Raw genomic sequence first — 13,989 nt, 5'->3', positions numbered from 1 at the left:
GGATTTTGATGGACTCCTGTCTCACATTTAGGTCTTTCAACCATTTGGAGTCTAGTTTTGTGTGTGGTGTAAGGAAATGGTCCAGTTTCATTCTTCTGCATGTGGCTGTCCAATTTTCCCAACACCATTTGTTGAAGAGACCATTCTTTCCTGCTTTGTCAAAGATAACTTGACCATAGAGTTGAGGGTCCATTTCTGGGCTCTCTATTCTGTTCCAATGATCTATGAGTCTGTTTTTGTGCCAGTACCATACTGTCTTGATGATGACAGCTTTGTAATAGAGCTGGAAGTCGATGCCGCCAGCTTTGCTTTTCTTTTTCAACGTTCCTCTGGCTATTCGGGGTCTCTTCTGGTTCCATACAAATTTTAGGATTATTTCTTCCATATTTTTGAAAAAAGTGGATGGTATTTTGATGGGGATTGCATTGAATGTGTAGATTGCTCTAGGTAGCATTGACATCTTCACAATGTTTGTTCTTCCAATCCATGAGCATGGAACGTTTTTCCATTTCTTTGTGTCTTCTTCAATTTCTTTCATGAGTATTTTATAGTTTTCTGAGTACAGATCCTTTGCCTCTTTGGTTAAATTTATTCCTAGGTATCTTATGGTTTTGGATGCAATTGTAAATGGGATCGACTCCTTGATTTGTCTCTCTTCTGTCTTGTTGGTGTATACGAATGCCACTGATTTCTGTGCATTGATTTTATATCCTGCCACTTGACTGAATTCCTGTATGAGTTCTAGCAGTTTTGGGGTGGAGTCTTTTGGGTTTTCACATACAATATCACATCATCTGCAAAGAGTGAGAGTTTGACTCCCTCTTTGCCGATTTGTATGCCTTTGATTTCTTTTTGTTGTCTGATTGCTGTGGCTAGGACTTCTAATACTATGTTGAAGAGCAGTAGTGAGAGTAGACATCCCTGCCGGGTTCCTGACCTTAGGGGAAAAGCTCTCAGCTTTTCCCCATTGAGAATGATACTCGCTGTAGGTTTTTCATAGATGGCTTTTATGATACTGAGGTAGGTACCCTCTATCCCTATACTCTGAAGAGTTTTGATCAAGAAAGGATGCTGTACTTTGTCAAATGCTTTTTCTGCATCTATTGAGAGGATCATAGGATTCTTGTTCTTTCTTTTGTTAATATATTGTGTCACGTTGATTGATTTGAGGATGTTGAACCAGCCTTGCAGCCCAGGGATAAATCCCACTTGGTCATGGTGAATAATCCTTTTAATGTACTGTTGGATCCTATTGGCTAGTATTTTGGTGAGAATTTTTGCATCCATGTTCATCAAGGATATTGGTCTGTAATTCTCCTTTTTGATGGGGTCTTTGTCTGGTTTTGGGATCAAGGTAATGCTGGCCTCATAAAATGAGTTTGGAAGTTCTCCTTCCATTTCTATATTTTGGAACAGTTTCAGGAGAATAGGAATTAATTCTTCTTTAAATGTCTGATAGAATTCCCCTGGGAAGCCATCTGGCCCTGGGCTTTTGTTTGTTGGGAGATTTTTGATGACTGCTTCAATTTCCTTCGTGTTATAGGTCTGTTCAGGTTTTCTATTTCTTCCTGGTTCAGTTTTGGTAGTTGATACATGTCTAGGAATGCACCCATCTCTTCCAGGTTATCTAATTTGCTGGCATAGAGTTGCTCATAATATGTTCTTATAATTGTTTGTATTTCTTTGGTGTTGGTTGTGATCTCTCCTCTTTCATTCATGATTTTGTGGATTTGGGTCATTTCTCTTTTCTTTTTGATAAGTCTGGCCAGGGGTTTCTCAATCTTGTGAATTCTTTCAAAGAACCAGCTCCTAGTTTCGTTGATCTGTTCTACTGCTCTTTTGGTTTCTAGTTCATTGATTTCTGCTCTGATCTTTATTATTTGTCGTCTCCTGCTAGGTTTAGGCTTTATTTGCTGTTCTTTCTCCAGCTCCTTTAGGTGTAGGGCTAGGTTGTGTATTTGAGACCTTTCTTGTTTCTTGAGAAAGGCTTGTATTGGTCTATACTTTCCTCTCAGGACTGCCTTTGCTGTATCCCAAAGGTTTTGAACAGTTGTGTTTTCATTTTCATTGGTTTCCATGAATTTTTTTAATTCTTCTTTAATTTCCTGCTTGACCCATTCATTCTTTAGTAGGATGCTCTTTAGCCTCCATGTATTTGAGTTCTTTCCGACTTTCCTCTTGTGATTGAGTTCTAGTTTCAAAGCATTGTGGTCTGAAAATATGCAGCGAATGATCCCAACCTTTGGGACTGGTTGAGACCTGATTTGTGACCTAGGATGTGATCATTTCTGGAGAATGTTCCATGGGCACTAGAGAAGAATGTGTATTCCGTTGCTCTGGGATGGAATGTTCTGAATATGTCTGTGAAGTCCATTTGGTCCAGTGTGTCATTGAAAGTCTTTATTTCCTTGTTGATCTTTTGCTTAGATGATCTGTCCATTTCAGGGAGGGGGGTGTTAAAGTCCCCCACTATTATTGTATTGTTGTCAATGTGTTTCTTCGCTTTTGTTATTAATTGCCTTATATAATTGGCTGCTCCCATGTTCGGGGCATAGATATTTACAATTGTTAGATCTTCTTGTTGGATAGACCCTTTAAGTAGGATAGAGTGTCCTTCTTCATCTCTTATTACAGTGTTTGTTTTAAATCTAATTTGTCTGATATAAGGATTGCCACCCCAGCTTTCTTCTGGTGTCCATTAGCATGGTAAATGGTTTTCCAACCCCTCACTTTCAATGTGGGGGTGTCTTTGGGTCTAAAATGAGTCTCTTGCAGACAGCATATCAGTGGGTCTTGTTTTTTAATCCAATCTGATAGCCTGTGTCTTTTGATTGGGGCATTTAGCCCATTTACATTCAGGGTAACTATTGAAAGGTATGAATTTATGAATTTAGTGCCATTGTATTGCCTGTAAGGTGATTGTTACTGTATATTTTCTCTGTTCCTTTCTGATCTGTGCTGCTTTTAGGCTCTCTCTTTGCTTAGAGGACCCCTTTCAATATTTCTCGTAGGGCTGGTTTCGTGTTTGCAAATTCCTTTAGTTTTTGTTTGTCCTGGAAGCTTTTTATCTCTCCTTCAATTTTCAGTGAGAGCCTAGCTGGATATAGTATTCTTGGCTGCATATTTTTCTCATTTAGTGCTCTGAAGATATCATGCCAGTCCTTTCTGGCCTGCCAGGTGTCTGTGGATAGGCCTGTTGCCAAATAATATTTCTACCATTGTAGGTTACATATCTCTTCTCCCGAGCTGCTTTCAGGATTTTCTCTTTGTCTCTGAGACTCGTAAGTTTTACTATTAGATGGCGGGGTGTTGACCTATTGTTATTGATTTTGAGAGGGGTTCTCTGTGCCTCCTGGATTTTGATGCCTGTTTCCTTCTCCACATTAGGGAAGTTCTCTGCTATAATTTGCTCCAATATACCTTCTGCCCCTCTCTCTCTCTTCTTCTTCTTCTGGGATCCCAATTATTCTAATGTTGTTTCGTCTTATCGTATCGCTTATCTCTCGAATTCTGCCCTCGTGATCCCGTAGTTGTTTCCTCTCTTTTTCTCAGCTTCTTTATTTTCCATCATTTCGTCTTCTATATTGCTGATTCTCTCTTCTGCCTCATTTATCCTAGCACTTAGTGCCCCCATTTTTTATTGCACTTCATTAATAGCCTTTTTTATTTCGATCTGGTTAGATTTTAGTTCTTTTTTTTCTCCAGGAAGGGTTTCTCTAATAACTTCCATGCTTTTTCAAGCCCAGCTAGTATCTTTAAAATCATGATTCTGAACTCTAGGTCCGACATCATACTAATGTTCGTATTGAGTAGGTCCCTGGCAGACGGTACAACCTCTTTTTCTTTTTGCTGAGGTGATTTTTTTCGTTTTGTCATTTTGTCCAGAGGAGAATAGATGAATGAGAGAACAAAATGCTAACAGGTTAACAACGTCCCCAGCAAATATACTCTAAACAAATCAGAAAAGACCTGAAACCAGGGGAAAAGAAAGGGAAAGAAAGAAAAAAGAAAGAGAAAAAGAAAAAGATAAAAACAAACAAAAACATAACACACCAAAAAAAAAACAGAATATGATCAAATATGATCAGGCTAGTGCATAGATCAGTGCCACACACTAGGTTTTGGGTGTATTTTGGTCTGTTAGAAGAAAGTGCCTCCTAAAATTTTAAAGAAAGACATATATGTACAAAATAAGGGTTGATACAATGAAGGGATGGAAGATGACTGTAAAGATGAAAATTATAAAAGATTTCATAAAAGGAATTGATAACATAAGTTGTTTGAAAAAAGAAAAGTTTAAAAAAAAGGAAAAAAAAACGGAGAGAATGTGATCAGGCAGGAGACTAGAACAAAGCCATACACTAGTTATTTAGGGTATATTTTGATCTGTTAGAAGAAACTGTATCTCAAAATTTTAAAGAGAGAAGAACTTATATATATGCACCAAAAATAAGGGTATCTACTATGAAGGGATAGAATATGACTCTAAAAATGAAAAATAAAAAATGTTTTTTTAAAAAAGGGATTGATAAGATGTTAGTTGAATATGGGAAAAAGAAAAATTCAAAAAAAAAAAAACCAGTTAAAACAATTAACTTTGAAAAACTAATGAATCATGGTAAAAAAGCCATGAATTCTATGTGCAGTATTCCCCTAGCGCTGGACTTCTCCCGTTCTCCTTGATCGGTAAACTTGGTCTTGACTGGCTGTTCGTGCTGATCTTCTGGGGGAGGGGCCTGTTGCCGTGGTTCCCAAATGTCTTTGCCGGAGGCGGAATTGCCCCGCCCTTGTCGGTCCGGGCTAAGCAAGCTGCTCGGGTTTGCTCTCAGGAGTTTTGTTCCCTGCAAGCTTTCCGTAGAGCTTTGGAGGATGAGCGTGAAAATGGTGGCCTCCCAATCTCCGCCTGGAGGAGCTGAGAATTCGGGGCCCCGCTCCTCAGTGCGCCCCCAGAGAAGAGCAGTCACTCCCGTCTCCCTGGTCTCCGGCCGCACTCCGTGCTCACCCGGCCTGTGACCGAGCGTTTCTATCTCTGGCCCCCGACCCCGTGTGGAGTCTCCAAACCCAGCAGATCTCTGCGGTGCGCTCCCGCGCCGCTCCTCCCCGGGGAGGAAGGGGAGTCTCCCCGGCTCTGCCGCTTGTTGGGTCCCTGCTGGAGGAGCAGTGGCCCGACTGGGCCGCGGATCACAGTTTATGGCAACCCCGAGCTGAGAGCCCGCGCCTCGGCTCCGTCTCTGCAGCCGGCTTCCCCGCTCTGATCCCTGGGAGCTCTGCCGCACTCAGGCACCCCCGGTCTTTCTGTGACCCCGAGGGTCCTGAGACCACACTGTCCCGGGAGGATTCCACCCCCCGCTTAGCCACTGCAGCGACGTCCCTCCGCGGAGCTGACTTCTTAAAGTTCCGATTTTGTGCTCCGTGGCTCTAGCACTTGCCAGAAGCGGCCGACGGAGGCCCCCTCCCCCGCCGTCCATCCTCCCGAATATCGCCTCGGATTCACTTCTTCGCACGTCCTACCTTCCCGTAAGTGGTCGCTTCTCTGTTCAGAGAGTTGTTGCTACTCTCCTCTTTGATCTCCTGTTGAGTTCGTAGGTGTTCAGAATGGTTTGATCCCTATTCAGCTGAATTCCTGAGACCAGACGAAATCCAGGTCTCCTGCTCCTCCGCCATCTTGCTCCGCTCCCCTATTGACCCTTTCAAAAAAAATGTTTAAGACTTTATTTATTTGAGAAAGAGCACGAGCAGGGAAGGGGGGAACCAGGGGAGGCAGAGGGACGAGCAGACTCCCCACTGAGTGTGGAGCCCAACATGGGGCTTGATCCCAGGACCCCGGGATCAGGGCCTGAGCCAAAGGCAGATGCTTAACCAACTGAACCACCCAGGCGTCCCTAAAGTTTTTCTAGTCCCTGTTTGATATATTTCTGCTGATTTTTATTATTTACTGCTGCTAACTTTGGGCTTAGGTTTTTTTCTTCTTTTTCTAGTTCTTTGACCTATGAAGTTTAATTGTATATCTTTCTTTGTTTGTGATTTAGGCATTTATAAGTATAAACTCTTCCTTAGAATTCTATTTTCTTTATTATTTCTTCTTTGACCCATTGTTTAAAACTGTGTTCAATTTCCATATATTTGTGACTTTCCAGCATTCTTCCTATTCTTCATTTCTAGATTCATACCATTTTGGTTGGAAAAGAAAATTTTGTATGAATTCTTTTTAAAGTTGTTATTAACTTGTTTTGTAACTATCCTGGAGAGTGTTCTGTGTGCACTTGAGAAGAAGGTGTATTCTGCAACTATTGGATGGAATATTTCCTGTATATGTCTGTTAGGTCCATTTGCTCTGTAGTGTTATTTAAGTCCAGTGTATCGTTTATTTTCTTTTCAGATGATCTGTCTTCTGATATAAGTATGATACAGAAATACACTACTATTATTATATTGCTGTCTATTTCTCCTTTCACTCTTGTTAATATTTGCTTTATATAATCAGATGCTCCTATGTTAAGCACATATATACTTACAATTGTTATATTCTCTTAATGAGTTGACCTTTTATCTTTATAAGAGTGATTTACTTCTGGCCACATGGACTAGTGTGTCTCCTGTCTGGTCCCTCGTTTTACAGTTTCCCACTGGATCCCAAAACTACAAAGGCACTTTTGTACTTTGATGGCTGCCAAGTTACTGTTAATGAGGGGTGATAGGCTAGAGGACTTCCTATTCTGCCATCTTACTGATGTGTGTCTTCATTTGGGAATTCTTCTGGTAGTAAATTTTGAGATAAGGTAGTGAGAGACTTCAGTTTTGTTCTTTTTTAAGATTGTTCTATCTTCAGGGTCTCAGGAGATCTGTACAAATTTTATAAGATTTTCTATTTCTTTTTTTTTTTAAGATTTTATTTATTTATTTGTGAGGGAGCGCACAAGCAGGGTAGAGGGGTAGAGGGAGAGGGAAAAGTAGACTCCCTGCTGAGCAGGGAGCCCAACACAGGCTGGATCCCAGGACTCTAAGATCATGACCTGAGCCGTAGACAGACACTTAACTGACTGAGCCACCCAGGCACCCCTCTATTTCTCTTTTTTTAAAATTGCCTTTGGGATTTTGACAGGGACTGCATTAAATCTGTATATCTGCTTTGCGTAGTATGACATGTTAACAATTTTCAGTCTTCCATTCCATGAACACGGATGTTTTTATTTTCATTTGTATCTTCTTTAATTTCTTACAGCAACATTTTATAGTTTTCAGTGTACAAGTCTTTGAGCTCTTTAGTTAAATTTATTTCTTAGTGCTTTATTCTTTTAAATTCTATTGTAAATTAATTTTTTATTTTTATTTTCTGATTTTTCATTACTAATGCTTAGAAAGACAACTGATTTTTTGTTAATGATTTTTGTATCCTACAACTTCACTGAATTCATTAGTTCTAACAGATTGTGTGTGTTTGTGTGTGTGTGCGTGTAATCATAAGGGATTTTTACATTTAAGATCATGTCATCTGAACACTCTGAGATAATTTTGTTTCTTCCTTTCGAAATTGGCTGTTTTTTATTTCTTTTTCTTGCCTAATTGCTCTGGCTAGGACTTCTAATATTGTGTTGAATAAAAGTTGCATGAGCAGCCACCTTTGTTTTATTCCTGATCCTGGAGGAAAATCTTTTAGTCATTCCATGTCTAGAACAATGTTAGCTATGATTTTTCTTGGATAGCTTTTATTATTTTGAGATTCTTTCCTAAATTTTTTTTTCTTGAGGGGGTGTTGAATTTTGTCAAATGCTTTTTCTTCACCAAGTTAGACAATCATATTCTTTTCATTTTATTGTTTATGTTGTGTATTACATTGATTAATTTTCACATGCTGAATTATCCTTGTATTATGGGAATCAATTCCACTTGATCAGTGTACAATCCTTTTAATATACCATTGAATTCTGTTGGCTAGTGCTTTGTTGAGTAGTTTTACTTCAGTATTCCTAAGCGATATGGTGTATGGTTTTTCTTGTAGTGTCTTTTCCTATGTTTTATATCAGAGTCATGTTGGCGTCATAGAAAAACTTCACAGTTTTTCCATCTTCACTTCTTTGGAAAAGATTGAGAAGAATTGATGTCAAGTCTTCTTCAAATGATGGAATTGATAGAATTCATTAATGAATTTATCTGGTCCTGAGATTTTCTTTTTGGGTGGTTTTTGATTACTGATTTTCATGCACTCACTAGTATTAGATCAGTAAAAATTTTCTGTTTCTCCGTGTTTTAGTCTTGGGAGTTTATGTATTTCTAAGAATTTATTAATTTTATCTAGGTTCTCCAATTTGTTGGCATGTGATTGTTCATAGGGCTTTCTTATAATCCTTTTTATTTTTGCAAAATTAGCAGTAGTTTCCCATCTTTTATTTTTTATTTTAGTTGTATGAGTATTTTCTTCTTTTTCTTATTTAATCTAAGGAACGGTTGTCAATTTTCTGGATCTTTGTAAAGAGCAAACTTTTGGTTTGGGTTGTGTTTTTTTCCTATTGTTTTTCTAAAAATATCTGTTTTGTTTATCTTGACTCTAATCATTATTGTTTTCTTCCTTCCAGGTTTGGATTTTTGTTCTTTTTCTTATTAAGGTTTAAGGTTAGGTTCTTGATCTGAGATCTTTTTTCTTTTTTAAATGTGTTTACAACTATTGATTTCTCTCAGCACTATGACATTTCTGCCAAGAAGCCTGTTGATAATCTTACTGAGGATCCCTTGCATTTGATGAGTTGCTTGTCATTTGCTATTTTCAAGATTAGCTCTGTTCTTTGGCTTTCAACATTTTGATTATAATGTGGCACAGTGTGAAATAAAGTATCTTTATTGTATATAACATTGTCTATGTAGAAAACTCTTAGTAGTAATACACAAATTTGGCAGAGTTGCAGCATATAAATTCAATTTCCAAACATCACCTTTGTATATACCAAATTCAACAGCCAATTTGAATTTGAAATTTAAGAAAATGCCATTTATAATAGCACTAATAAATAAAATACTTAGGTATAAGTGTAGTAAAATATGTGTATAATCTTTATGCAGAAAACTACAAAATGTGTTGAAAGAAATCAAAGATCTAATTAAATGGAGAGCTATACTGTGCTCATGAATTGAAAAACTTAACAGTGTTCCGATTTGATCTATAGGTTGAGCACAATCCCAGTCAACAGCAAGGTCTTTTGTAGGCATGGACAAGCTGATTTTAAATGTATATGGAAAGAGAGGTGAACTAGAATATCCAAAACAATTCTGAGAAAGAACTTAGAGTACTCAATATTAGCCCATTTTAAGACTGACTGTAAAGCTACAGTAATCCAGACTAGCAAAGGATAGATAGAGACCTAAATCAGTGGAATAGGGAGCCCAGAAATAGGTCAACTCAGATATAGTCAACTGATTTTCCATAAAGGTGAAGGACGATTCAGTGGAGATAAGATGGTATTTTCAACAAATCATGTATAATAATTGGATGTCTGCATGCAAAAAAATAAAAAAGGAATTTCAACCCATTCCTCATACCTTTCACAAAAGTTAATCTAATCAAAATTGACCATAGACTTAAATTCACAATACATAAGTAGAAGAAAACACAGGAGAAAATCTATCATTCAGATTTAGTGATTGATTTTTATTTATTTACTTATCTTTATTTTTTAGTGATGAGTTTTTAGTTAAACAAAGCAAAAGCACAATCCATGAAAAAAATTGAATTCAATTTTGAGTTCAACTAATGTCATGCATTGTATTATTTTTCTTATGTGGAACTACCCTTGCAATCCAAGGATAAACATTGCCTTAGTCATGGTGTATAATTTTTTTTTGTATGTTTGTATATTCTGTTTGCTAGTATTTTTTGAGGAATTTTACATGTATAATAATAAAGGAAATTAGTCTGTAGTTTTCTTGTGGTGTCTTTCTGGTTTTGATATCCAAGTAATATTGGACTTATGAAATGGGTTAGAAAATGTTTCTTCTTGTTTGGAACACTTTGTAAAGCGTTAGTGTTATTTTTTTGTCAAACATTTGGTAGAATTTACCAGTGAAGCCATCTGGTCCTGAACTTTTCTTTGTATGAAGTTTTGTTTTTATTTTTTTATTACTGCCTTAGTCTATTTTCTTTTTATAGATTCATTTAGATATTCTATTTTCTCTTGACTCTGTTTTGGTAGTTTGTCTCTTTCTGGAATTTTCTCTACTTCTTTTGAATTATCCAGGTTGTTGGTATACATTCGGTTATAGTTTTCCCTTAACATTCTCTTTCTGCAACTTGGTCATGATACCCCTCCCTTCATGCTTGATTTTTAATTTGAGTCTTCCTTTTTTATTCAATTTAAGTAATAGCCTGCCAATTTTGCTTATCTTTTTCAAAGAACCAGCTGCTGCTGTTGTTGATTTTATGTATTGTATTTTTATTCTCTATTTCATTAATTTACATTTTAACATTTATTATTTCCTTACTTATGATTGCTTTGGCTTTAGTTACTCTTCTGTTTCAAGTTTCTTTTTTTTTTTTTTTTTATTATGTTATGTTAGTCACCATACATTACATCATTAGTTTTTGATGTAGTGATCCATGATTCATTGTTTTCATATAACACCCAGTGCTCCATGCAATACATGCCCTCCTTAATACCCATCACTGGGCTAACCCATCCCCCCACCCTCCTCCCCTCTAAAACCCTCAGTTTGTTTCTCAGAGTCCACAGTCTCTCATGGTTCATCTCTCCCTTCAGTTTCCTGCCCTTCATTTTTCCCTTCCTTCTCCTAATGTTCTCCATGCTATTCCTTATGTTCAAGTTTCTTAAAATGGAACAGTATATTGATTTGAGATCTTACTACTTTTTAAATGTAGGTGTTTACAGCTATATATTTCCCACTGAGCACTGCTTTTGCTCTCTCCCAGTTTTGTTTGTTTGTTTGTTTGTTTCAAGTTTGTATTTAAATTCCATTTAGTTAACATATAGGGTATTATTAGTTTCAGGAGTAGAATTTAGTGATTCATCACTTACATGTAACACCCAGTGCTCATCACAACAAGTGTTCTCCTTAATCCCCATCACCATTTAACCCACCGCGCACCCACCCTCCCTCCAGCAGCCCTCAATTTGTTCTCTACAGTTAAGAGTCTGTATTATGGTTTACTTCTCTTTTTTCTTTTCCCCTGTGTTCATCTGTTTTCTTTCTTAAATTCCACGTATGAGTGAAATCATATGGTGTTTTGGCTTTCTCTATTTCCCTTAGGATAATACACTCTAGCTCCTTCCACATCATTGCAAATTGCAAGATTTCATTCTTTTTTATGGCTGGGTAATATTCCATTTTATATATTTATATTTCTGTACAGACATGCACACACACCTCACAACTTCTTTATCCATTCATCAGTTGATAAACATTTGGGTTCTTTCCATAATTTGGCTATTGTTGATAATGCTGCTATAAACACTGGGGTGTGTCAAATCAGTATTTTTACATCCTTTGGGTAAATACCCAGTAGCACAATTACTGGATTGCAGGGTAGTTCTATTTTTAACTTTTTGAGAAACCTCCATACCATTCTCCAGAGTGGCTGCACCTGTTTGCATTTCTATCAACAGTGTAAGAGGGTTCCCCTTCTTCACCAACATCTGTTGTTTCCTGTGTTGTTAATTTCTGCCATTCTGAGAGATAATGCACATATCTTCTCCCATTCCATAGGTTGTCTTTTAGTTTTGTTGATTGTTTCCTTCACTGTGCAGAAGCTTTTTATCTTCATGAAGTCCCAATAGTTCATTTTTGCTCTTGTTTCCCTTGCTTCCAGAGATGTGTCTAGTAAGAAGTTGCTACCATTTGTTGAAGAGACCATCTTTTTTCATTGGATATTCTTTCCTGCTTTGTCAAAGATTAGTTGACCATATAGTTTTGGGTTCATTTCTGGGTTCTCTATTCTGTCACATTGATCTATGTGTCTGTTTTTGTGCCAGTACCATACTGTCTTGAGCACATTTAACGCAATCCCTATCAAAATATCACCAGCATTTTTCACAAAGCTAGAACAAAAAATCTTAAAATTTGTATGCAATCACAAAAGACCCCAAATAGCCAAAGTAGTCTTGAAAAGGAAACACAAAGCTGGAGGCATCACAATTCCAGACTTCAAGCTATATTACAAAGCTGTCATAATCAAGGCTGTATCCCAGTTTAGATGTGGACTTTGGTTCTCATTCCTTTCAAAGTACTTTCTAATTTGTCTTCTGATTTCTTCTGTCTCATGTCTACATATTTGTGAATTTCCCAAATACTTTTCTGTTAATGATTTTCAAATTTGTATGATTACGGTTGGAAGACATATTTGGATTGTTTCTATTCTTTTTTTTTAAGATTTTATTTATTTATTTGACAGAGAGAGAGATAGCGAGAGAGAGAGAGCACAAGCAGGAGGAGTGGGAGAGGGAGAAGCAGGCTTCCTTCCTGCGGAGCAGAGACCCCAATGCAGGGCTCAATCCCAGGGCCCTGGGATCATGACCTGAGCCAAAGGCACACGCTTAACGACTGAGTCACCCAGGCGGATTGTTTCTATTCTTTTGAATTTGTTGAGACTTGTTTTATGGCCTAATCTGTCATCTGTCTTGAAGAATGTTCCATGTGTACTTGGGAGAAATGTGTATTCTGCAGTTTCCAAGGAGTGTGCTATAGGTGTCTGTTAAGTTTAATTTTGATTCATAGTGTTCACATTTTCCATTTCCTTATTCATCTTCTGTCTGGTTGTGCCTGCCATTATTGAAAGTGGACAGTTGTTAAATTGCCTAGTTTTTCCTTCAGTTCTGTCAGTTTTACTTCCTGTATCTTAAAGCTGTTTGAACGTTGGGGCATAAATGTGTAATTGTTATATCTTCTTAGTGGATTGATCTTGTCATCATTTAAAATGTTCTTATAGTGACCTTTTTTGCTTTAAAGTCTATTTTGTAGGATTAATGTAGACACGTCAACTCTCTTTTGCTTACCATTTGCATAGTGTAGTTTTTCCATCCTTTTATAATCAGCCTTTTTGTGTCTTTGAATCTAAAGTGAGCATGTCTTTGGATCATGTTTTCTTTTAAATCCATTGTGTCCATCTCTGCCTTTTAAATGAAGAGTTTAATCAGTTTGCATTTAATGTAACTCCAGGGATTTATCTCTGCCATTTTGTTTTGTACATATCTTTTGCCTTTTTATTCTTTAATTCTCTCATATCTGCCTTTTTCCATGTTACATAGATACGTTCTACCAATGTTCCAGTATAATACCATTCTAATTCCCTTATTATTTCTTTTGGAAAATGATTACCATAATGCCCTCCCTCATTCCCCATCCTGCCTCAGGTGCTGAAGTATTCATTTTTTGCTGTCACGTGTTAACAAATTCATCAGGATATGCTGCCCCAAAATATGCCACCTTGGCATATTGAACATTTTAATCTGAAAAACTTTGAGAAAACAGCAGAAGCAGGAACATCACTGATCTTCCCCCACCTTTCTCCTCAGATATAGTTTTAAAAAAAGAAAAACCCTCACATGAGAGGTGCCCTCCCTATACTTGGGAGAAAAGAGCACTTTTATCTTCAATACAGAGGGACTCTGAGAAGAATTCAAACAAACAGAACTTGCTGTTTCCCTCAGTTTTCTGTCCTTCTCTCATACTCTGACCTGTCACAATTCTCCATGATTGTCCTCTTCCTCAAACCTAGCCTAGACATCGCTGGCTCTCTTTGGGTTTTCATTTCCTTATGAAGGTTCCTGTGTTATGTGAAACTAAGATAAATTAGTATGCTTTCTCCTGTTAATCTTCTTTGTCAATTTAACTTTCACACTCAGCCGGTGACCCTAAGAGGATCAAGGAAAACTCTCCCCTACCACCACCACATTGTTTTCTATTTAGCTATAATAATTTTACATTTTTTTAAATCACCCTCTGTTGTCATCCAGACCTTTTGGTCTAGAAGTGTTCTATTGCATGACA

The sequence above is a fragment of the Zalophus californianus genome, chromosome 13 (assembly GCF_009762305.2).
Source record: "Zalophus californianus isolate mZalCal1 chromosome 13, mZalCal1.pri.v2, whole genome shotgun sequence".
NCBI lineage: Eukaryota > Metazoa > Chordata > Mammalia > Carnivora > Otariidae > Zalophus > Zalophus californianus.
Note: the sequence above shows the minus strand (reverse complement) of the source record.